This window comes from Carettochelys insculpta, chromosome 6, assembly GCF_033958435.1.
Source record: "Carettochelys insculpta isolate YL-2023 chromosome 6, ASM3395843v1, whole genome shotgun sequence".
Taxonomy (NCBI): Eukaryota; Metazoa; Chordata; order Testudines; family Carettochelyidae; genus Carettochelys; species Carettochelys insculpta.
Window position 1 is genome coordinate 32,492,565 of NC_134142.1, and position 24,907 is coordinate 32,517,471.

At 43.2% G+C, this 24,907-nt stretch overlaps 1 protein-coding gene and 1 long non-coding RNA gene across 6 annotated transcripts in view; one reads left to right on the top strand and one right to left on the bottom strand.

Moving 5' to 3' along the window:
* TTC7B (tetratricopeptide repeat domain 7B) overlaps positions 1-24,907 on the top strand; it is a 265,844-nt gene that overhangs the window by 216,824 nt on the left and 24,113 nt on the right. The gene's annotated exons all lie outside the window — the stretch shown is intronic.
* Positions 14,843-24,907, bottom strand: part of LOC142014292 (uncharacterized) — a 57,385-nt gene continuing 47,320 nt past the window's right edge. Inside the window, exon 4 of the long non-coding RNA XR_012645912.1 lies at positions 14,843-15,876. This is a non-coding gene — a long non-coding RNA (uncharacterized LOC142014292). The remainder of the gene's footprint in view (positions 15,877-24,907) is intronic.

The following is a 24,907-nucleotide window of genomic DNA, read 5'->3' on the forward strand; positions in this document are numbered from 1 at the left end:
CCCTCTCTTGATCATCACCTTCAGATTTCTGTGTCACGGCATTCCTGTTTTTGTAGCTCTGCCTCTCTTGAGACAGGAGAAACACGCTTTTTGTATTCTCCAGAAAAAGCAGCGTCATGGAAAAGTAGCAGTTACTTTTCTGACTCAGCTGGGAAGTAGGTTATCATCCAGTGATGGCTGGGAGTGTACCGAGTTCTCTTCATGTCATCATCCAGAAAATAAAATGTGTGCATTCCCTCTAGGGCCTGAGAAGTTTGTTAGCCCAACACCATCTTTTATTTGAAGTAATTTGAGTGCCATTCATAAATTAGTTTGTTGTAATGCCCTATTACAGTGCCTTCTATCTGCAAACATTCATTTATCCTTATTACACCCACTGGATAATCCTTCTAACAGCCCAGTTTGAGATGCGGGGAGACAGGGAGAGAATGAAATGACTTTCCCAAGATCACTTGCTTAAGAAAATAGTTTTCAAAAGGGAGCTGTCGTGTCATTCTTTCCTTCTGGAACAAATATGTTAAAGATGCTTAACTAATGTAATGTAACTGGTCCCTGCTTTGTAAGAGACTTGTTCTCAGATCAGTGAACTTTACCTAAACATATTATTACTAGTTCCTGAAGTATGAAATGTAATAATACCCACGTAGGTAATACTCTGACATGTCTACAAGGTCCAGCTGCCCCTTACTGAGTCCTCAAACCTGTAGTATCTTGAAGAAAAATTAATGGGGAAATAACATTAATATGTTTAATTTCATTTCTTACTAAAAGAGTCATATTCTTTTCTGCCTTAGAGATCTTGAAAAATATAGTTTCCCATTTGAGCCTTACAACTGAAAAGCTCCACTGATCAGTGTAATCAAATCAGAGGGCATTCATGCCAGCATCCGCTGGCACTGCTTTTTGGAAACTAAGATATTATCCATATGGCTGAATGATCATTAAAGTCAATTCTAGTGTTTAGTTGGTTTTAAAAAGCTTCTCTTTTTCTTTAATGTTGGTGCTATAAGTTTGTTATCCAAATTTTGAAGATAACATATTAAAAGTAGTAAAGGGATGATTCACCTCTTTTCTGCTGGCTTTCACTAAGGTCTTTAAAATATTAGTTTAATATCAGGTCTTGTTGCTGTACATATATACTGTTTAACTTAAATTTGACTGTGGTCACTGTTGGAATTTCACACTATTAGACAGAAAAAACTTAATTGCTACTTTGAGAATAAAAAGCTTCCTCAGGAATGTATTTTTCGTATTTTTGTATAACCACATACAAGCAATATGTGACTGTCAGTGAAAGGTTAGACGCCAGTATTGTCAATTCATACTTTCTGTATATTAAACTAAAGTTAGAACTGGATGAGAGATTTGCTTTACTGTGTGTCCTGGAATATAGTGAAATGTAATTCTCTCAGCCAGTTAATATGCTGGGATCCTGTACATGTGTGCTCAGTATATTACATTCCATTAAACTTGGGCTGTGTGGGTCTGATGTATATAATTATGGCTCTTTGTCAACCGTATACTGTGCAAATCCATACACTCAGTTTGACTAATAACAACCCTCCCACAGTTAGATTACTGATAAGTTGCTAAGAAATACTATAATTGCTCATGCTGCCATTTTACAAATTGCTCTTATTTCTGAACAGATCTTAATTATACAAATTCTCCCACCCTGATTGACTACTCTCAGAAGTGCTTATTCACATCATCCCACAACAAAAATGGCCACTTGAGTTTTGACACCCTCTGATAAAAACAAGAACTGAACCAAAACTACTAACTCCCTTGTGGACAGCTAATAGCCATCAAATAACTTCTCTTCAGTCAGTGTGAGCCTGATCTGGATTTGGACCACTGATCTCTAGATGAGAAGTCATTTGTTACATTGCTGTGCAGCATCCAGTCCTTACAAGTTATATTTAAGTTATGATGAAATATGTACAATATGTACAAGCTTCTTTATCACTACAGTGCAACCTGTTTTAGCACTTTACTGTTTTCTCTTTAATATTTCAGTACTATTTAATAATTTTTATACCCCAATGAGGAAAACACACTGCTCAAAAGAATTTATAGTCTCAGAAAATAATTGACATGCAGAAGGTTGGGGAAAAGGGGTGGGATGATGTATAAAATGTTTATGCTTGTTTTTTAAAAATATATTACAGATAAAGTGGGTGCCAACTAGCTCATCTGCAATGCTACCTAACCTCCTTTAACTGGCTGATCTCTGATAGGCATTGCAACATAGTAAAGTTAGTGAAACAGCCTTTTTGTGATGGCTAGTTATTAACAAAAAGCCTTTTCAGTAAAAAATTTTATGTTTGATTAGGCTGTTTCTTAAATACATGAGCATTAATGATGTATTGAGAGGCAACATTGGGATGCAGATACGAAGCAAACCAGAAATGTTCCAGGTTTATTTGCCAGTGTTTTCATTAATGCTTTTGATAAACTCCTTTACATTTATAGCCTGTTCATGTGATGGGTCTTGGTAATTGTGCAGGTGAAAGTGTGGGTGGTCAGTGTTTGGTAACATTAATTGGAACTTCTCAGTTTACTAGACTTCTGGCTCCCTCCCAGTGGTCTAACTGTAGGAGATAGGGCCTTGAGCGAGCCCTACTTAACTCCCATTGCTAGGCATTCATGAGCTGCTATGTTTGGACACCCCCGCTTGATCCATGGGTTTTAAAGCTTTTCTGTGTCTGAGCAGAGTCTAGGCACTGCCTTTGGCTCTGAGTTTCCAGTGCATTCCATCTGGTCTCCTCTGTGGTTCAGCTGTCAAAAGTCTGAGGTTAGTGCCTGCTTTCCATAATCCCTGAGTGAATCAGCATATCCTTTCCCAGAGGTCCAAGCCTTCTGAGCACACTGATTTACAGGTCACCTCCTCAGGGACATGTGATCATACAAGCAACCAGACCCAGGGTTTGCAAGGGTTTCTAGCACAATTAATATTTTATTTTAGGCAGCACATGAAATTTGCAGATCTAGACAAAATAAGAAACACTGGCATAATTTACCTATTTCAGTTTCCTTGGCACTCTTGAACATTCATTTTGGATTTTGGTCAATGATCTTCCAGAGTGTTCATGATCCCCTTCCTGCAGTCTATAGTTTGTGCAAGTTGCAGGGTCTCACTGTTCTCCTTGCAACCATTTTCCTTCAGCCTGGTCTGATCCAGCAGTCAGAAAGGTCCCTCTTTACAAAAGCATGCTTTTTTGATCCTTTTTCTTGCCCCACTCTTTCTGCCTCCTATGGACCCCAGTCTCTGTGGCTATGTCTGCACTTGCCCCCTTCTTCAAAGGGGGCATGGTAATCAGGGTGATGGGAGGTTACTAAGGAAGTGCTGCAATGCATGTACAGCACTTCATTAGGTAAATTCTCCCCCGCGGCAACTTCGAAGTGCCAGCATGCTGTGTAGCCATGGGCATTTCGAAGTAGCTGAATTTTGGGAAGTAAAGACACTTTGAAGTAGTATGGGCACTTTGAAGTGCCTTCAGCTACTCAGCATGCCAGTACTTTGAAGTATGACCCTTCCAAGTTGCCGCGGGGGAAGAATTCGCCTAATGAAGTGCTGCATATGCATTGCAGCACTTCATTAGTAATCTCCCATCACCCTGGTTACCTTGCGCCCTTCAAAGAAGGGGGCAAGTGTAGACATTGCCTGTTTTTTTTTTAAAGGGCTGCATCGATATTTCATCTCTTTCTTCCCTTTCCTGGGGAAATTCCATCTCTTAAAATCACCTAGCATTGTGCAGTGAAGTTGAAGAAAACTGGTTTTATCTAGGATACAGTACCATTTGTTCTGTTTGGGCAAGTTCTTTCCATTGCTGATGATCTTTAACAATCAACCTATTTGTAAGTGGACATACAGATGCCATTCCCTTGTCTGTTAGCACAAGAAGTATCAGGGTATGCAAGAACATAGTGTAGATAAGTATCCAGGTTTAACCAGACAAACAGTTCATCATCTCAAACAATGACTAACTATTCATGACTTACACATAGCCTGCCCAAATCACCACAGGTCTTTAATAAGAATGTATTGCATTGTTAGCCAGAAGTGTAGCCCAGTATTATACAAAGAAAAGAGTACACTCTTTGGGCATACATGCCAGGCCCTTAAAGTTCTTTCTCTTTTGATATCATTAACCCAAAGATAGGGCAAATGGTCATAAATTACTAGAAGTAACTTATCACGGGGTGTGTGTGTGTTGAGAGAGTTTCTTTTATAGCCTTTACCTGACTCTGTGTTTGAGTATATATAGCTGGTGTTTAAAATTTGCTCAGAAAAAAGCAGAGCTCAAACAATCCATGCTCTGGAGTCACAGAGGTATGATAGGAAGTGAGGTTCTGATAAAATAATAATCTTGGGACACTTAACAGTGCATTTAAAGTCTCTGTGTGTGATCCTCCAAGGGACTGATTATCTCAGAGCTTTGTATTAGTGTAACAAGTACACAAATCATTGTCATTTGGGATATGTTGATATCCAGAGTTCTCTTCTTTTTCATTCCTTCCATGACCATTGCTGGGTAAGACGTAACACTGAAGGGGAAAAACATATACACACCTGTTAAATAAATTTTACCAAAGGAAAGTACTAGCCAGGGAAACTACACTGTAACATTTGAAGATATCAGCTGGTCATAAACCTACTGCTTCAGGACATAACTGAGGGGGTTTTACGTCTTCTAACTGTTAATATGTCCTTTTAATATTTAATTTAAGACATAGTTTGTTTGAAAAAAATTCAAATGGCAATAGTCTGGAATAAACTTGAGCATGTCCTGGATCCTAACATTTGACAGGAGCATTTAGTGTATCCATTTTTGTGATGGCAAGCATGCTTTTCTTTGCACAGCTCTCAGAGATACAACCTTACATTTTGCTTTCTGTAATCCTTTTGATTTTAGATGAGAATTGCTTTGCAAATCATTTTTTAAATTAGGTCAGTCTGCTGTGCAGTGCATTGGACTAATTATGATTATTTTGCTCCCTGGGAATTTCTTCTGCTCAATGAATTTATTACAATCTTACTTCGTAGCTAGAGCTGAGAACTTGCACAACAACCAAAGCTCCATGGCACCTGGCATATATGGTGATCTTTCCTTTATGTACTATCCAGGGACCTTTTGCTTGTGGGAAGCATCTGGCATCTAATCATTTGTAATTGTATTTCAGTATAATTAATAAAAATTAGTCTTATTTTTAAAAGGAGGGTTGGGATTGTTTGGACTAAATAGTGGATACAACACAGTACTACTGAGGGTGTGTCTGTACCCACCAGGAGGGGTTCAGTTTCACATGCCTAGTGGGGATGCACAGAATCAAACTATCAGGGCTCAACAGTCGACCCTGGTAATCCTCTTTATTGTGAGTAGTAAGGGAGATTGGTTGGAGAGTTTCTTCCATTGACCTCCGTATGTGAGGAAGGCCTGAGAAGTCGATGTTACATGTGTCGATTTCAGCGATGCAATTGTGATGGTTGGAATTGTGTCTCTAGGATCGACTTTCAGATCCTGTGTAGACCTGGTCTCAGAGCAGTTACAGAGGACGACTACAAAAATTGTTAAGCATGTGGAACAGTTTCTGTATAAGGAGACATGAGAGAGACTGGGATGTTCATCTTTAAAAACAGATAACTAAGACGATAGGATAAAGGTCTATAAAATAATTGTGCTAAGAAGAGGGACCGAGAAGTGTCATTTATCCATTCACATAGCATAAGAACCAGAGACAACCCAATAAAATTCATATGGAACATATTTATAACAAACTAAGAAATACTTCTTCACGCAGTGCATAGTCAAGCTGTGGAACTCATTGCTGTGGGGTATTGTGAAGTCTGCAAGTCTAATTAGATATGTTCATGGGGGATAGATCCATCAATGACTATTATCTAAGATACTCAGGGATGCAACCCCGTGCTCTGGTTCTCCCAAAAATCTCTGCCTGCCCAATGCTAGGACTGGAGAACAGGATGTGGATTGCTCGATGTTCAGTCCATTCGCTTTGAAACATCTGGTATTTACCACTGTTGGAAGGCTGTATATTGGACCAGGGCAGACATTTTGGTAGTTTGCAGAATGAGTTTGAGCTGGGGAAGGGCTAGACTGTGGGAGGAAGTTGGGTGCTGGGTGCAAGCTCTGGGCTGGGTGAGAGGATTGGGGTGCCATGAGGAGGTTCAGGCTTTGAGAAGGCATTTGGGTGCAAGGGGATGAAGTGTCAGGCTTTGTGAGAGAGTTTGGTTCAGGAGTCTGGGGTACAGAAAAGGGTATGGAGATTGAGTGCAGGCTCTGTGCTGGGGTGGGGATTAGGGTGCAAGCTGTGGAATGGAGTCTGGGTACAGGAAAGGGTGAGGGGTGCAGGCTCTGAGATGGGGCTGCGTGCTGGGTGCAAGTTCTGACCTGTGGCATGGGATGGGAATGGAAAGAGGGTGAGGGGAGCAGGCTCTGGGAGAAAGTTTGGTGGTGGAAGCGGGTGGGGGAGAGGGCGTAGACTCTGGGAGAGAGTGGGGGAAGAGGGTGCCATGCTTACTTGGGACACCCCTTCTGCCCCCTTGACAATTTAAAATGGCTTTGAGATTACCGCCACCAGCAACACAGCAAGGCTAGAGAGCTTCCTGTCCTGGGTGTGGGGTGTCTCCATGCATTATTCCCAGGACTCTGCAATGGGAGCAGTGCCTGGAAGCACACACATGACCATGGGTCACACACATTTTCTGGCAGCCATGCGGAGCTAGTGGCCAGAAGCCGCTCTAGCCCTGCTGCGCTGGCAGTGGGGGTCCCAGGCAGGCTGGGGGAGGCATGGGGCAAGATGTGTGTGGGGGTGGCAGACAGGGCTGGGGGAGACTCCAGTCTGCCTACATACTGAGCTAGATGGACTGGACCATTAGTCCTCTTATATTTTGCATATTTTAGCCATCCTGAGAAGTCCTATTGCCTGTTCCCCATAGAGATGAGGCCAATGGCTGCTCTTAAAGCTAGTTGTTGTATTTATTCTTATGGGAAACAGTGGAAAGTGGAGGCCATTTGAAAAAGAACAGCTGTGGCCTCATACACATTGAGAACAATAGGGTATGACAGCGGTTTTCAAAGAAGGCAGCTTGCTATGTAATTTTCTGTAATAAAATATTGTTCATAGGTCTCTGCTGACAAATTTCTTTGAAAATCAGTAGCAAAAGACTATTAATCCTAGATATTTCTTTCCTTTCATGGTACCAAACTTGTACAGTAAAGAGACTTAAATAAGGAAGCTAGTGTTTTGTTTTGTAGAGAAGATGTGTATATGTAAATTTGAGTACAGAGCAAACAGAGGACTTGTGGTGGGGGTGTAGAGAGGTGTCAGAAGCCAGGAAATTTTGGAGCATGGGAGGAACAGGCAATCTTGAGTATATACTTGAGCTGCTTTTTGCTGCCATGTTAATGAAAAGCATCTTTACACCTATTTTACCAGGCCAGCATATCTGGCTGCTTTGTGGTGCTCCTGAGTAGCATAAAGTATTCAGAGTGTATCGGTGAATATGTCCCTCAAAGTTAAAATGAAAAATCATTTAAGGAAGATATTGTCCAACAATTGCAGATAGACATTGAAATGTTCTCTTTGGTTTCTCATTTATGGTTCATGTCTGAAATTTTATATAAAAACAAACATACAATGATGAAAAAACAGATTTTTTCCTATATTTAAAAAAATTAATATAGTATAGGACCAACAAATATTAAAATGCCTTAATTGTAGCCATATGATTGTTGCATGGAGTTACAATAGGGTAGAATTAAAATTGTTTTCATGACCCAATTGTGATTTTTTTATTCATTAACATGTTCAGATTGCCTCAAAATGTAGCCTAAATTGTGAATTTCTTATGCTTATAATGTGTGCTTTCTGGATAGCTGCCAGATGCTTGTATTTTAACCAAAATTACTAGTATGTATTCCCAGCTTTGATGTTGCTTTTGTCTTAGAATTTGCACAGCTATGTGAAGCATTTCAGGGTGTGTGCTGTACAAATTGTAACACACATGTAACATGAAAATTAGAAGATATCCAAGTGGTGCAGGAGGCTTTGCTTATGCCTCTCACTTTTACAAGCTAGATCCCCACTTCCTCATGCTTCTTGGCTGAGCACAAAAAGAGTTTACATGCTGTCACTTATAAAGTGATGGGTATCAACATCTGTGCTAAATGATACAAACACAATTTTACTGCAAAATGGAACAGTAAAGGAGTACCCAAAACAACAATATTCAAACTAAGAGTATGTCTGCACTGCCATTACAACATGGCGCCTTGGAAACCTGGTCAGGTTTCTGGGACTCAGGCAGTAGAGTTCAAAATTGCAGTGTAGACATCCAAGCTTGCAAGCTACCACATTTGAAGATGTATTAATCTGTTGCTATGGCACCTGAACTCCCACATACACTGTCAGCTAACACAGATTTTAGTGATAGTGTATTGAGCTAACACAGCTGGGAATATACCCAGCAAGTAGTTCTTGTGTGCTTTTCAGTACTGAAGTTGATATCACCTCTTTATAGTCAGAGTATGTAAAATGCTTTTTATCCTCAGCAGAGTACCTGAGTATATGGGGATCTACTTTCTGGTTTTGCCCAAGTACTCCTTTTGTCATTAAGTGCTTTATAATATTCCCTTGTTAATTGCATTTTCTGTTTTGTTTTGTTTTTCTCCTGAATTACATGCAAGTCTCACTATTTTGTACCCTCAGCTGATACAGCCTGTCTTTCTGTGTTACCTGCTCAGGGATGTCTTGCCATCAGCTGCAACTCAACATGGTTAAAACCAAGTACTTAAAATCCCTCCCTCCCCCGCGCCATGTTCCACTCCTTCCTTTCTTGATCACCATGGAAAACACTAACTTACTGGCTTTTCAGTCAGGCCAGTAACCTGGGTATTATCCTTGACACAGACCTTTCTTGGTCTTCACTTCCAGGCTATGGCTAAATTTTTCAGATTCTTTCGGAATAATCTCTCTCTTGCTTATCCATCCCCACAGCTAAAATTCTCATCCTCTTGTGCCAATTACTGCAGTATTCTCTCTAGCCTTAACAAATGCAGTCTTGCCATGCTTATATCAATTCAAAATGCTGCTGCAAAGATTATTTTCGTAGCCAGTTGCTTTGACCATGTTACCCTCTCTTTGTGTCCCTCCACAGGCCCCCCCTTTTCTCTCTCATACAATATAAGCAGATTGTATTTACTTCTGAGACTCCTCTGGGCCTGTAGCTCCTTACCTGTCACCTTCCAATCATTATTGAGAGGATTTTCCCTCTCTCCAAATGGCCTATGATGCCAGCCTCTCTCATCCACTTGTTAATTTTCAAACATGCACCTATGTGTTTTTCCCCCCCAGGCAGTCCCTCACATTTGAGGGGAGCTCCCATAAACATCCAAAAAGCTAACAGATTGTCTGCCTTAAAATCCTTCCATAAAATTCGGCTTTTCCAGGAAGCCTATCAAATGGAAGTGGCTAGGCTGCTAATGTGCTGATACCACTGCCCATTGTGCTAACCAGTATCGTCTCATTGTTCCTTTGCATTCCATCATCTGTCTGTATTGATATCTTGTCTCAGAATTGGCCTGTGAGCTCTTTGTGGCAGGCCAATCTTATTTATTTTTCCAATGTACATAGAGACTACCTATTCCACAGTGGTCCTGGTACAGGGCTGGGTCTCCTAGGTGCTGTGATGATACAAATAATAATAATTTGCCTCAGCTGTGCCCTGGACTTAAAGCTAAATAAAATTAAATAAATTATTTTGGCCCCTCTGCTAAATTGCTCAGATGGGTGCCAGTTGTTAGGTAGGTGCTATTTATGAACCTATGGCTAAAGCTGACTTGAGTTTTGCACTTCAGTTAATATGTTCTTGACAGATATCTCCAGAAAATTATAAAATACCATAGATCACAAAATGTCCAGCTTTTCCTCTAGTTTTAAGCTCAGTTTGTGTGTTTATATATATTTATTGTAACTTATGTTTGGTCTTTTAGCATGAATTTCAAAGATGTTGTTTAAAGAAAAGAGCACCATTTCTTTTGTTATAGTGTTGCAGGATTTCCAAGAAACCTGGCTTTCAGGAAATAGTTTAGCCTTTCAATTCAAAGCCCTCAGGTTGCCTTTTGAAAGACAGCTTTGTTTCATTGGTAGGAACTGGCTTAGAAAAGTAAAGGATTGAAGGAAAAAGCTGTATTAGCAAAGAGTTGGAATGCCAAATGGAAGTTTTCATACCCAAGAGCCATATTTGTTCACATAAAGCATTTGACCTGGAAGAGAGTCTACTTATATACAATCATGTATTGCTCATCAGATATTACAGTTGAGCAGAGCAATCCATTAGTGAGCTGTCTACTTGGCAATGACATGATGACAAATGCACTGTTATCAACAGTGTGTTGAAAGCAGAGACTAAGCACTGTAAAACTACTTCTTTGTTAATGACTGCTACCCAAAGCACTCGTGAAATTGTGTGATTTAGGTGGAGCCCATTAGGATATACACATCACATGCATTGTTTTTAATTTTTAAAATGCTCTCATTGTAACTCGTTAAAACAACAGGAATTGGGGTTGGGGATGTTGCCCCAAGAGCCATCTTCCAAAAAACTGCTCTTCACTCTCCTTGTATGGTGAGACCTGGAAATTCAGATAGATTCTCTAGCAGGTCGTAGTGCACTAATTAAACAATTTCTATAATTGTGCCAACCTATCTAATAGAAGGATCTGCTGCTGTATGATATGCCTAGAGAAGTATCCTAACTTCCATTGATAGGTTTAATATGTGAAATAGAAATTAAGAATTTTCCAAAAAAAATTGTCCATAGAATGTTTCACTTACATACTGTAATTTCATGCACTGTATTAGTCAAATTAGATGGCAAAGGAGAGTCTGTGTATGTACACTTGTCACAGCAAATAAACTAACTACTGACAAGACAACATCCCTGCTCCACACTAAAGGTATGTATAAATGAGGGAAGATAATAGTGCACATCCAGTTTCTCTTCTGCACAAGGCCCACAGCATGAAAATAACTGGAAAGATCAAAGTGTTGGCTGCTCAGGGAGTGTAATAGATGGCACATCAATGAAGTGGCCTCCCAGATACAAACTACAGAAAGAGAAACCTGATATTGCCTTGACTTCCATGCCCCAGTCAGCTCCCCACCTGGGGCTTTTTCAGGTTCCCCACCGGCTGCAGGGCTGCCAGCTGGGCTCCCCACCTCAGGTTGCTCCCTGTGCCATGGGGTTGTCAGACTTCCATGCCCCACCAGGGGTTCCTGAGGCTGCAGGGCTGCTGCAGAAATCCCAGCTGGGGCTGGGCTCCCCAACCCCAGCAGGGGTCCCAGTAGTGGGGCTCCCTGACCTAGTTGCCTGTCTTGGGGATGCCCCTGGGGCTTCCCAGAACAGGGTGCCAATGGGGCCCTCTGCCACCAGCAGGACTTCTCTGCAGCCCAGCGGCTGGAGCTGTTTCTCCAGGCGCGCTCTTTTTCCTGAAAGATCCCTTGTGCTGCCAGACAAGGGGTATTACTGGACTATAGAGTTTCAACCTGTATTTCACATTTCCAAAACAACCCTTCTAAAGAAGAACCAATAAATCTGTAGTATTTACAGATCACTTTCAGACCGCTCCCCTCCACTTCTGTTTTTGTCGTCTTTGCTACAGTCCATCAATATAGTTTACATTTTTTTCCTTTTTCAAAGCGTCTTTTAAAATTTATAATCTAACATATGACCATTTTGGAGATGATATACCTGCTGTGACATGTCAACATATGATGCTGTGATATTGTCAGTATGAGGCACAGACAATTGTCCAGGCTAGTCAAAAAGTTTTGACAGGCCATGTTATGAATACAGCCCTTGGTAGTGTCTCAGTCTTAACGTGGCTCCTGGACAAAAGTGGGTAATTACCACTGCCAGTAAGTAAGCTGTTGTTGGTGTGGTGCCCAAAACAGTATGAAATGCAGTCACGTTTAGTAAAATAATTGATGTTTCAAATTTAACTTCCTTTAAAATTGTGATCTGATGAGGTAAATCCTGCCCAACTGAGTCTGTATTTTAAATCTGCAGTAAGACCTTGATACTGCGTCATTAAAGTAAATGAAAGCTTATGACCTAATACCATAGTTCCCAACCTTTTCACTAGTGCATATCTCCATGTCCCTCCCAAACCGTTCACAGACCCTCATCAAAGCCAATTCTGTTTTCTATAACCATTTTATCTATCTTTTATTTTTTTCCACAGACATCTCCCCTGCCCACAATGTCCTTGCAGAAGTCCCTGGGGTCTGCAGACTCCAGGATGGGATCCAATGCCCTAATACATTTATTCATCTTTAAGGTGCCATCAGACACCTTGTGGTTATTGAGTTTGATGAATTTAACAGCTTTCCCTTAGTCAGCCATTTGCTTCTGTCAATTGTGGAATACAGTTTTGAGGGAATGGAAAACATTTTATAGTGGGAAAATATCATTGTGAATCCACCAGAGCTGGCAGATGTAATGCCTAAAAATAATACACTAAATTTAATTTGTTTCTTTTGAACTCCCCAGCGTTGCACTCAGTATTTTTTCTAACAAATCTGACATTACCAAATTGAAAAGGAAAATTGGTATAGCAGGGGAGTATGTTATTGATAGTGCAGCATGGATCTTGCATTGTAGCTAACTCTGTACAGTATTTGTTCTGTGGATAGGAGATTTCGGCCTCCGGGCTTGTCAGTAAGCATCATTCACCAGGGTGGATTGATTTTCATCTTGATTTAAATCAGCAGAGAGTAACCTTAATTTCAAGCATTGTAAAATTGTTTTGCATTTATACTTCTTAGTTACTTTCCTAAAGAAAAGTTTATTCTCATTGGTTTGTAACCATGAAAAATATTGATTTGCAACTCAGTATTGTTTTTACACTAAATGTGGTGCTAAGCAGGGAGACGTACAGCCTCTTTTATTTATTTAAGCAATTATTGTCTTTACTTCCATTTGTTCAGATTCTTAATTTTAAAAATTTGATGGTAAAAGTGATAAATGATACAGCTCTTATTTTTGTTTGTGGTTTGTTCTGACTGAAACTCAGAATCAATTAACTGCACATAAATAGCATTTTAACATTTTATTCTGTAATGCCGTGGTTCTCAAACTGTGGCCCTGTCTTGCAGCTGGGCCACAAGACTTGGCATTTGTGCCCCCCTCCCCACAAAAGCACACACCAGAGAGCCCACGCTGGCTCTCCAGGCCTGTGATGTCACCTCTCCTGTGAGGTTCTTGTGCCAGTATCAACTTCACGCTGCAAGTGGGGGGTCAGCTCCAAGCCCCACGGACCAGATCTGGCTTGTGTGGGGAAGCAGCACATCTCCACATGCTGCCTTTTGCCTTTCTTTCTCTCGTCCTCCCCTCCCCCAAGAATGCAGCTCTGGAAATTGCTTGTGGGAGGGTTTCCCTGCTGTTCCCATTGGCTGGAATTGCAGCTAATGGAAGCAGCAAAGGGTGGTACCTGGGAGCAGTGGAGAGTACGGAGCCAGGTAAGCACCTCCCCACCTCCCCCAAGGCCAATCCCCTCTCCTGTCCAGCTCTCCCACCCGCAGCTGGCTAGCCTGCTCCTGATCCCTGCCTGCCTGCCCAGACACCCTATCCACAGCCTGCTCCTTCACCATCCTTCCTTGCCAGACTCTACATTCAGCCTTTCTTCTGCACCTTCTCTCCTGGCCAGACACCCTTCCCCTAGCCTGCTCCTGCACACTCCATTGCTCCTGAGCAGACGCTCTGCTCCCTTCCTTGTGTAACTGCTGGCAACCAGACTCAAACCTGGATCTCTGGAGCTTAGTGCAGGAGCCTCAACAGTTTGAACCAAAAGCCATCTGTGTCTCAGCTAAGGCTGCACAGAAGACTCAGTCTTTCTCTCTGTAAGTGGTTTGAGGTACCACTGCACGGGCCAGTGAACCACACGCCTAGGTGTGTGGGTTACACTTGCTCCTGCACCCTCCCTCCTGGCCAGACATACTGCCTCCTACCTTGCTCTTTCACCTTCCCTCCCAGCCAGACTCTTAACCCATCCTTGCTCCTGCACCCTCCCTCCTGGCCAGACATACTGCCTCCTACCTTGCTCTTTCACCTTCCCTCCTGGCCAGACTCTTAACCCATACTTACTCCTGCACTCTTCCCCCTGTTCCAGTGCCCCACACCCAGCCCACTGCTGCACCTTCCCTACCTTGCAGACCTCTGACCCGCAGCCTGTCCCACATCCTGCACCCCCAGCCAGACCTCTACTTCCAGCCTGCTCTTGCACCTTCCATCCTTGCCAGACCACCACTCCCAGCCCATTCCAGTGCCCTGCCTCCCACCTAGGCCCTTACCCTCACCCCCATCCCTGTCCACTCTTTGGCCGCCCCCTTCTGCACAAGAAACACCACATTTTTGGCTTCATGCCCGTGCCTGGGGGGAGTCACAAAATCTACTAACCTTGGGCAAAATCTACTAACCTTGGGACAACAGAATAGTTAATCTGGCCTGTGGGAAGCTTGGTCCTCTCTGCCGCCTCCTCTTCCCTTCCCCCACCCACCTTGAAGCTAGAGCACCAGGGAAATAAGGTATCTCCATTGGGGCCACATCAATGAGGATTGGGTTTTGCTGTTTTCACTTTTGGGGGGCTGCCTCTCACTTATGTGGCCCTGACTGATTTTTTTCTGTAGATCAGTGGTCCCCAACTCCAAAAATGTTCCCCACCCCTGCCATGAATAAAGATAATGTTGAAACATTTTGTTTTGGGCACAAATTAATACTTTACTTTATTTAAAATGAAGTTTGGTAAACTAATGTGATGAAGTTAAAGTACTTAATCTGTTTAATTATTTTGATTTTGATTAATAGTATTTCCTTTCTTATGCATTATAGACACCCCTTTATGTTAAAGCTAAGTAATCTAATATGAATAATTTAATATTTAAGGTATTTAGAAATAAAGGCATTTTGTCATCCTGGGTGCTTGGCTGGTGGTCTGTGGAAAGGTTTGTGTTGAGTGGTGTGGGCCAAAAAGCGTGAGAACTGCTGCCATAAATACACCTTCAATGTGATGATATGTTTAAAAAATTTTGTCAAAACATGTTTTGTGTATCAAAGGAAGTATCTCTACCTAGTTAATTGGACTGGGTATTTCTGGTCATTATGTCCGTCAAGATTTTGGAACATCTTTTCACACCTAACGTTTATTTATAGATTCAGGAGAGCCGGGGGGAAACAAAGTTCTTCAGGTTTTCAACTCACATTTGGTTTCTTAACTTGGAATGAATTAGTCCTTAAACACAATTAATTGAATAAAGGGCAATGAAGAATATATTCGCATGCTGCTTTAGTACTTCAGCAAATTCTGCTTCCAGTTGCTCAATTAGTGACTTTCACCAGTTTTGTGGTTTGACTTTCCCAGGCAGCAAACATACAGTGTGTAATACTATTTTCAGTACTGTATTTAATTTAAAGAACATAATTTTTATCCATACTGTCATTGGCTGATACTCCCCAAAAAATGGTGAATAGTAAAAGAAATAACATGAGTTGGTAGTGTGTTTTAAAAAGGAAACATTTTCGCATAATGTTGATGTTTAGGAACGTTCCAGTGAAATAAATGGCTGCTTAAACATGCTCTTCTTCTTTGAGTGGTCCTCGTGGGTGCTCCACATTAGATGTTGGGCTCTCCCCGTCGCCGCAGATTGGGGATTTCCAGCTGTATCTCGTTGGGTCATGCATGTGCCCATGCGCATCGGTCCTTCGCGTGCTTTCGGTCACGTGCGCGATCCGGTCCACGCCAGTTCCTCTCAACCGCCAGCGGCTGCAGATGGAATCCACTCCGGCTCCAATGCCTGAGACAGATAAATTTGTTTATAATATAGCTATTAGTTTCTTTCTCGTTCTATAAGACTGTTGAAGTTTTTTTCTTGTATATTGTTTTTTAAAAAAAAAAAAGGAAAGAAAAGAAGAGGGAAAGAAGGAAGAGGCGACCGCCTCGGGTGGTCTGCTGTCTCAGAGACTGTGAACCTGGCGATGGAGCCCACACAAAAGATAGAATTCATAGGGGCATGCTTAGACTCTACTACGTTGAGAGTATATCTGCCCGATGCACGTTTTCGCGCCATCAGATCCTTAGTGCAGGTGCTGACGTACAGCTCCACAGTGCCAATCCTAACTTGCTTATAGCTCCTGGGACACATGGCTGCTACTGTGTTCATGCTGCAGAATGCCAGACTACGTATTCGAGGCCTCCAGCAGTAGTTGGCGACTGTGTACGGGCCAATGATTCACACCACTCACAAAAAGATATTGCCCACGATGGAAGTGAGAAAGTCTCTGGCAAGGTGGGCAGACCCCAAGAACTTGCTGTCAGGGTGGCCTTCCACCAGCCACAAATTGTGGTTTTTCTCACAATGGATGCGTCCCACATAGGATGGGGAGCACACATGGGCAATAAAGTGACACAGGGGCGATGGTCCCCTGCAGAGCTGGTGATGCACATAAACGTACTGGAACTCAGAACAGTGTTCAGTGCATGCAGGCGCTTCCGCAAATACCTGCGGGACAAGGTAGTCGGAGTCAATACTAACAACACCTCCACAATGTTCTATATCAATCGCCAAGGCAGAGCCAGATCTCACGCATTATGTGCAGAGGCGGTCTGACTATGGAATTGGTGCATCGCAAACAACGCTTGAAAGTCTCATACCTGCCTGGCGTCCGCAACGTGAGAACGGATCAACTAAGCACGCATGAGTGGCAGATCTGCTCCAATCTACTCTGCAATGTATTTGACAGGTGGGGGTTTCCCCAGATCGACTTGTTTGTCACTTTCACCAACAAGAAATACCTGCAGTACTGCTCCAGAGTGGGCATAGGGCAAGGCTCACTGGGGGACACCTTCATGCTCTCATGGAAGGGCCCGTTGCTGTATGCATTCTCTCCCACAAGGCTCATTCACAAGGTCCTAGAAAAAGCGAGAATGGAGAAGGCACGCCTAATACTCATAGCCCCAACATGGGATCGACAGCACTGGTTTCCTCTGCTGCTACGCATGTCATACTGTCCACCACTCCCCCTCCCGATAGTACCGGACCTTCTCACGCAGAGTCAGGGGTCCATAACACACTCTCATCCTTGAATGCTCTGCCTCAAAGCATGGCTAATCCATGGCTCAGCACCCTAGAGAGAACATGCTCAGAAGGAGTAAAAGAGGTCCTGGAATGCAGTCGATGGGCCTCCACCAGGAAGGCTTACACATACAAATGGAAACGTTTTACATCCTGGTGTTTGTCCAAGCAATTGACTCCGCTGAACATCTCCATTCCCACAATCCTAGAGTACTTACTGGAACTGAAACAAGGCGGACTCACTTTATCGTCATTAAAGGTACATCTTGCAGCTGTATCAGTGTTCCGACATATGGAGGATGGGGCAACTGTATGTGCCCATCCCATTACCACGCAGTTTCTAAAGGGGCTTGCAAATCTATACCGCCCGCGGAAGCCGTTATTGCCTTCATGGAGCTTGGACCTGGTCCTCGATACACTGTCTAGACCACCCTTGGAACCATTGGCCACTGTATCCCTCCGACTACTTACCATAAAAGCAACTTTTCTTCTTGTAATTACATCAGCCTGCAGGGTGAGCAAGCTGGCAGCGATAATGGCAACGCCACCCTATACAACTTTTTCAAAGGAAGCGGTGGTTTTACGATTACACCCGGCATTCCTTCCAAAGATCGCCTCAGAGTTCCACATTAATGAGCCAATAGTTCTACCATCATTCTACCAGAGACTGCATACCTCAAGTAGGGAAGTGTGTCTGCATTCACTCAACGTGAGGAGGGTGCTGGCCTTTTACATAGACAGAACTAAACCCTTCTGGAAGACAGGCAGACTCCTGGTGTCTCTTGAACCCAGATCAAAAGGGGAAGGCCTATCATCACAAAGAATTTCAAATAACATTGTATCCTGCATAAAAATGTGCTACGAGCTCCGTAAGACCCCCTCTGCTAGTTCCGCCCAGGGCTCACTCCACTGGAGCAATGGCAACGTCGACAGCCTCCTTTAAAGGAGTCACATTAAAGGACATCTGCAGAGTGGCAACATGGTCATCCTATAACACCTTTGCCAGACACTATGCGATTCACCAGGTGTTGGATGAGGATACACGTCTATCGACAGCAGTCCTTTCAAGGGCAAGCTGCACATAAATCTGGTACCCACCTCCATTTTTGGGGGTCACTGCTGGGTACTCACCTAATGTGGAGCACCCACGGGGACCACTCGAAGAAGAAAGAGAAGTTACTCACTTGTGTAGTAATGATGGTTCTTCGAGATGTGTCCCTGTGAGTGCTCCATTACCCACCCGCTTCTCCCCACTTCAGAGTTCTGCTTTGTATCTTTCAGGAGCATCCAGGGCGGTTGGTCGAGGAACTGGTGTGGCCCAGATCACACACGTGACCGAAAGTGCATGAAGAACCGATGTGCATCGACTCATGTGCAACCCAGCAAGATACAGTTGGAAATCTCTGATCTGCACCGCCGGGGCGAGCCTGACACCTAATGTGTAGCACCCACGGAGACGCATCTCGAAGAACCATCATTACTACACAAGTGAGTAACTTCTCTTTTTGTGCTCAGCTGCATCTTACTGTGTGACACCATTTCTGCACTACAGCAGTAGGTCAACCTAAGGTACATAGCTCAAGCTGTGTAAATAATGTAGCTGGAGATACACATCTTAGGTCAACTTACATCTACACCACACTGGGTGTAGATACACAGTATGGACTGAAGTAAATGATTTCCTGTGGTGGGGCAGGCAGTCAGAGAAAGTAATGTGAAGTGGAGCAGGGAGGCAAACTATCCAAAGCTCAGAGAAACACATTGCCAGTTGAGGGACAGAAAAAGAACTTGACTCATGCACCACTCAAATGGTGATCTCATTGTTAGAATTCCTGTTTTTCCTAACTCCCCACTACTGCTACTGTTCAGCTCTGCAAAATGACGGCTTTCTTCAGTTTGATTTTCAGCACAGGGGCTACAGGAACGCACCAACAGCTCTACAATCAGTGCTGATTGCACTAGACTTATAGATGTACCTCAGAGTGCACTGTGTCTCCTCTGTCTGTCCTCCCCATCAGCTCTAGTGAGCTGGAATGATGATTCAAAAGGACATGATTTTCCTTTCACCGTTGAAAGGGATATAAATCCAAATTCTGTCACTCAGTCAGCAACCACAAGTCAAAAGGAAGGGGCAGAGGCATGACATACTTTCAACGTGGCATTAGCTTTCTGCCATCATCCTATCCCATAGGGCTGGTTAGAGTTGTTGAGATTTTACCCAGTGTTGGACCTGGGAGTTTTTATACCACTAAAGGTCACGTTCTGGCACGTGTAATGATTTAAAGTGTGTACCATTCAGTACAGTATTCGAAAATCAATGTTTTTCATTTTTAACTTTTGTGTGGTATTGGGTATTGTTGGATGGTGCTTTTTGAGTTTATCTTTGATTAAAGCAGAAAGGTTTATTGTTGGACAGTTTTGCGTATAAAAAGGACCCTCATTAAAAGCTATTCGTGGGGTCACAGGATGATACTTTTGAAACGGTATATTGATTTGCTCCTTATTTCATGTGTGTTAATTGCTTTCAAACCAGTAACTTGTGTATATATCACATACACCACTGTATCTACCTTCCATCTATCAGTGAATGAGCTTGTTGTTTACTTCCTGAGTTCTGCTGGAAATATTCCTCCTTCCACCAGCTGATTCATTTAGATTTAATTTTTTCATATATGCTCTTATGTGTTCTTAATCTCTGGCTGTTCATATTAGGTTTTTGCTCACTTTGTATTTGTCCAGTCTTGTTTTCTTTACATTCCGGTGTAAGATAATTTTTTTCAAAAAGGAAAAAGAAATTCAGAAACTCAGCCACTTTGAAGAAATTAATTTCTGCTCATTTCTCAAATAGATTTGCTTATTTTCTCAGTAGTTTTTCCCAGTTTGTTGAAAGCCCCTCTACACCCCACCCCGGATTACCATTGATTCTTCTCAGTAGTTTTCCTTATCTTTCTCTGCCAACTGTAACAGTCTGTGTATACTTTTTAGATTTCCTCCCACTTGTTTATTTCCAGACAAGCTTTGCTAACCTCAGATCTTTGAGCAGTCCTTTGTGAACCTATGTAAGCAGCTTTCTGTTCATTACATTCTTCTTTTATAGGAAAATTTTAATGTCACCTTTAATTAGATTGTCTCTTTAGAATTCTCTGACTCCAGTTTCTATATTTAACCATACAGCTGATCAGATTCCAGTAGTCCAGTTGTGATTTGTTTGGTTTTTTTGAATAATTTAAAGAGTCTATCTAAACGTGAGGTATCCAAATTAGGGATGGGACAGGAATCCTCATTATGAATCTCTGTAAGACTGCACACAGGAAGATGGGAAGGGGTGGCATGGTCAGTTCACGGCATTGTGCTCCCCTAGCCTGGATGAGCAGAAGGCTCTTCCTGAGCCACAGTCCTTAGCTGGGGAATATGTTGGGTTGAGAGAGGGGTACACAACTCCTCCCTCTTTTCTCCCTCTGCCCCCCAGCCCCCTGGTGCTTCGGTATGGAAGAGCTCACAGAAATAAAATACAAATTGTAGCTGCATTAAGTATTCTCTGGCTCATGTGCCTACCTAGAATATGTTGGCTCCAGAGTGGATCCGTAGGAAGCTGTTCTGTCAGAGAGCAAGAGGATGCATGATAAGGTCTTTGGGCTCCTGTGGTTTACATAGAATTTGTGGGATCTGGAGGGAAAGGAGAGACAACAACCCACAAAGAATGGTCTCCACATATCTCCACATGGAAGACCTCTCTCCCTCCCATGTGGCAGTGAAGCGGACAGGGAGCTGCAGACAGGGGAGTTTAAGTGGGAGTTTGACAGAGGGAGGCCTACAATGGTTAGGAAGACCCGCAACACCTGTGCCACCACTACTGCTGTCTCCTCCACCTGTGCCTGTAGCCAGACAGACCGCCTGACCATGGATGCCTCTACCCAGATCCTGGTATGGCTTTGCAGGGACTGTAGCTTGCAATTCCCACTCACTGATATCCAGGCTGGGGGGACCATCCAGTGTGAGAGGTGCCTGCTGGTGGAATCTCTCAGGTGACAGGTGGAGGAGCTACAGCAGGAGGTGGCCAGGTTGAGGAGTATCCAACTCCATGAGCAGTTCCTGGACAATATTCACGTGGAGACAGCTGAGGTAACTGTCCGTACACAGGACAGCTGATAAACCACTGGTGGAGGATGAGATCAGGGTGGGCACTGGCAGCTTGTTACTGCTGGCAGCAGGCAGTGTTCAACCCCTGCTCAGAACCCTCCCACTGTGGTACTGGGAAACCATTACACTGTACTTGATACAGGAGACAAAGAATCACCCCATGCAGCAGAGGAGAAGCCTTGTACCCCCAAGGCTGGGAAGTCTGCTGCCACCACTGCGAGGAGGAAACATAGAGTAGTGGTGGTCGGGGACGGAGGCGCCCATCTGTCGCCCTGACGTTTCATCTCGGGAGGTATGCTGCCTGCCTGGGGCCCGTATCCGAGACGTTATGGAGGTGTTGTCGAGGATTATCAGGCCCTCTGACTACTATCGCATGCTTCTCATCCATGTGGGTACTAATGATACTGTGAGGTATGATGCTGAGCAGGTCAAGAGTGACTTCAGGGCTCTGGGGGCACGGGTGAAGGTGGTATTCTCCTCAATCCTGCCTGTCAGTGGTAGGGCCCAGGCAGAGACAGGTGCATCCTAGAGGTGAACACCTGGCTTCGAAGATGGTGTCGCCAGGAAGGCTATGGCTTCCTTGACCATGGGATGCTATTCCAGGAAGGACTGCTGGGCAGAGATGGTGTTCACCTTTTGAGGAGGGGAAAGACCGTATTTGGACACAGACTGGCTAACCGAGTGAGGAGGGCTTTAAACTAGGTTCGACAGGGGCAGGGGAGTAAAGCCCTCAGGTAAGTGGAGAACATGGAAACCTGGGTGATGGGTCAGAAATGGGAGGCAGCATGGGCAACAATGTCAGAGTGAAAAGAGGGTCAGGGCAAAACAGGGAGGCAAGATCAAATCAGTATCTTAGATGCCTGCATACAAATGCAAAAAGTATGGGTAATAAGCAGGAAGAACTGGAAGTGCTAATAAACAAATATAACTATGACATCGTTGGCATCACAGAAACTTGGTGGGATAATACACATGATTGGAATGTTGGTATTGAAGGGTACAGCCTGTTAAGGAAGGATAGACAGGGAAGAAAGTGGGGAGGTGTTGCCTTATATATTAAAAATGTACACACTTGGACTGAGGTGGAGATGGACGTAGGAGATAAACGTGTTGAGAGTCTCTGGGTTAGACTAAGACGGGTAAAAAACAAGGGTGATGTCCTGGTAGGCATCTACTACAGGCCGCCTAGCCAGGTGGAAGAGGTGGATGAGGCTTTTTTTAAACAACTAACAAAGTCAAGCAGGGCCCCAGATTTGGTGGTGATGAGGGACTTCAGCTATCCAGGTATATGTTGGGAAACTAATACAGCGGGGCACAGACTATCCAGCAAGTTCTTGGATTGTATTGGAGACAATTTTTTATTCCAAAAGGTTGAAAAAGCTACCGGGGGGAAGCTGTTTTAGATTTGATTTTAACAAATAGGGAGGAATTGGTAGAGAGCTTGAAGGTGGAAGGCAGCTTGGGTGAAAGTGATCATGCAATCATAGAGTTCACAATCCTGAGGAAGGGTAGAAGGGAAAACAGCAAAATAGAGATAATGGATTTCGGGAGGGCAGATTTTGGTAAACTCAGAGAGCTGGTAGGTAAGGCCCCATGGGAAGCAAAGCTGAGGGAAAAACAGCTGAGGAGAGTTGGCAGTTTTTCAAAGGGACATTATTAAGGGCCCAAAAGCAAGCTATCCCGCTGTGTAGGAAAGATAGAAAATATGGAAAAAGACCGCCTTGGCTTAACCAGGAGATCTTGCATGATCTCAAAATAAAAAAGGAATTGTATAAAAAATGGAAACAAGGAAAAATTACAAAGGATGAATATAGGCAAACAACATAAGAATGCAGGAGCAAGATTAGAAGGGCTGAGGCACAAAATGAGCTCAAACTGGCTACAGGCATAAAGGGAAACAAGAAGGCTTTTTATAAATATATTAGAAACAAGAGGAAGACCAGGGACAGGGTAGGGTCATTGCTCAGTGGGGAAGGAGAAACAGTAACAGGGAACTCGGAAATGGCAGAGATGCTTAATGACTTCTTTGTTTCGGTCTTCACTGATAAGTCTGATGAAGGAATGCCCAACATAGTGAATGCTAGTGGGAAAGGGGTAGGGTTAGAAGTTGAAATAAAAAAAGAACAAGTTAAAAATCACTTAGGAAAATTAGATGTCTTCAAGTCACCAGGGCCTGATGAAATGCACCCTAGAATACTCAAAGAGCTGATAGAGGAGGTATCTGAGCCTTTATCTATCATCTTTGGAAAATCATGGGAGACAGGAACGATTCCAGATGACTGGAAAAGGGCAAATATAGTGCCCATCTATAAAAAGGGGAATAAGAATAACCCAGGAAACTACAGGCCAATCAGCTTAACTTTAGTGCCAGTCAAGATAATGGAGCAGGTAATTAAAGAAATCATCTGTAAGCACTTGGAAGGTGGTAAGGTGATAGGAAACAGCCAGCATGGGTTTGTAAAGAATAATCTTGTCAAGCTAATCTGATAGCTTTCTTTGATAAGATAACGAGCCTTGTGGATAGGGGAGAAGCGGTAGATGTGGTCTACCTAGACTTTAGTGAAGCATTTGATATGGTCTCTCGTGATATTCTTATAAAAAAACTAGGCAAATACAATTTAGATGAGGCTACTATAAGGTGGGTGCATAACTGGCTGGATAACCGTACCCAGAGAGTAGTTCTTAATGGTTCTCAATCCTGCTGGAAAAGTATAAAAAGTGGGGTTCCGCAGGGGTCTTGTTAGGACCAGTTCTGTTCAATGTCTTCATCAATGATTTAGATATTGGCATAGAAAGTATGCTTATTAAGTTTGCAGATGATACCAAGTTGGGAGGAGCTGCAACTGCTTTGGAGGATAGGGTCATAATTCAAAATGATCTGGGTAAATTGGAGAAATGGTCCGAGGTAAACAGGATGAAGTTTAATAAGGACAAATGCAAAGTGCTCCACTTGGGAAGGAACAGTCAGTTTCATGCGTACAGAATGGGGAGAGACTGTGTAGGAACGACTACAGCAGAAAGGGATCTAGGGATTATAGTGGACCACAAGCTAAATATGAGTCAACAGTGTGATACTGTTGCAAAAAAAGCAAACATGATTCTGGGATGCATTAACAGGAGTGTTGTGAACAAGACACAAGAAGTCATTCTTCTGCTCTAATCTGTGCTGGTTAGGCCTCAGCTGGAGTATTGTGTCCAGTTCTGGGCACCGCAGTTCAAAAAAGATGTGGAGAAACTAGAGAGGGTTCAGAAAAGAGCGACAAGAATGATTAAAGGTCTAGATAATGTGACCTATGAAAAAATGTTGAAAGAACTGGGCTTGTTTCGTTTGGAAAAGAGAAGATTGAGGGGAGACATGATAGTGGTTTTCAGGTATCTAAAAGGGAGCCATAAGGAGGAGGGAGAAAACTTGTTCTTCTTGGCCTCTGAGGATAGAACAAGAGGCAACAGGCTTAAACTGCAGCAAGGGAGGTTTAAGTTGGACATTAGGAAAAAGTTCCTAACTGTCAGGGCGGTCAAACAGTGGAATAAATTGCCAAGGGAGGTTGTGGAATCTCCATCGTTGGAGATATTTAAGAACAGGTTAGATAGATGTCTATCAGGGATGGTTTAG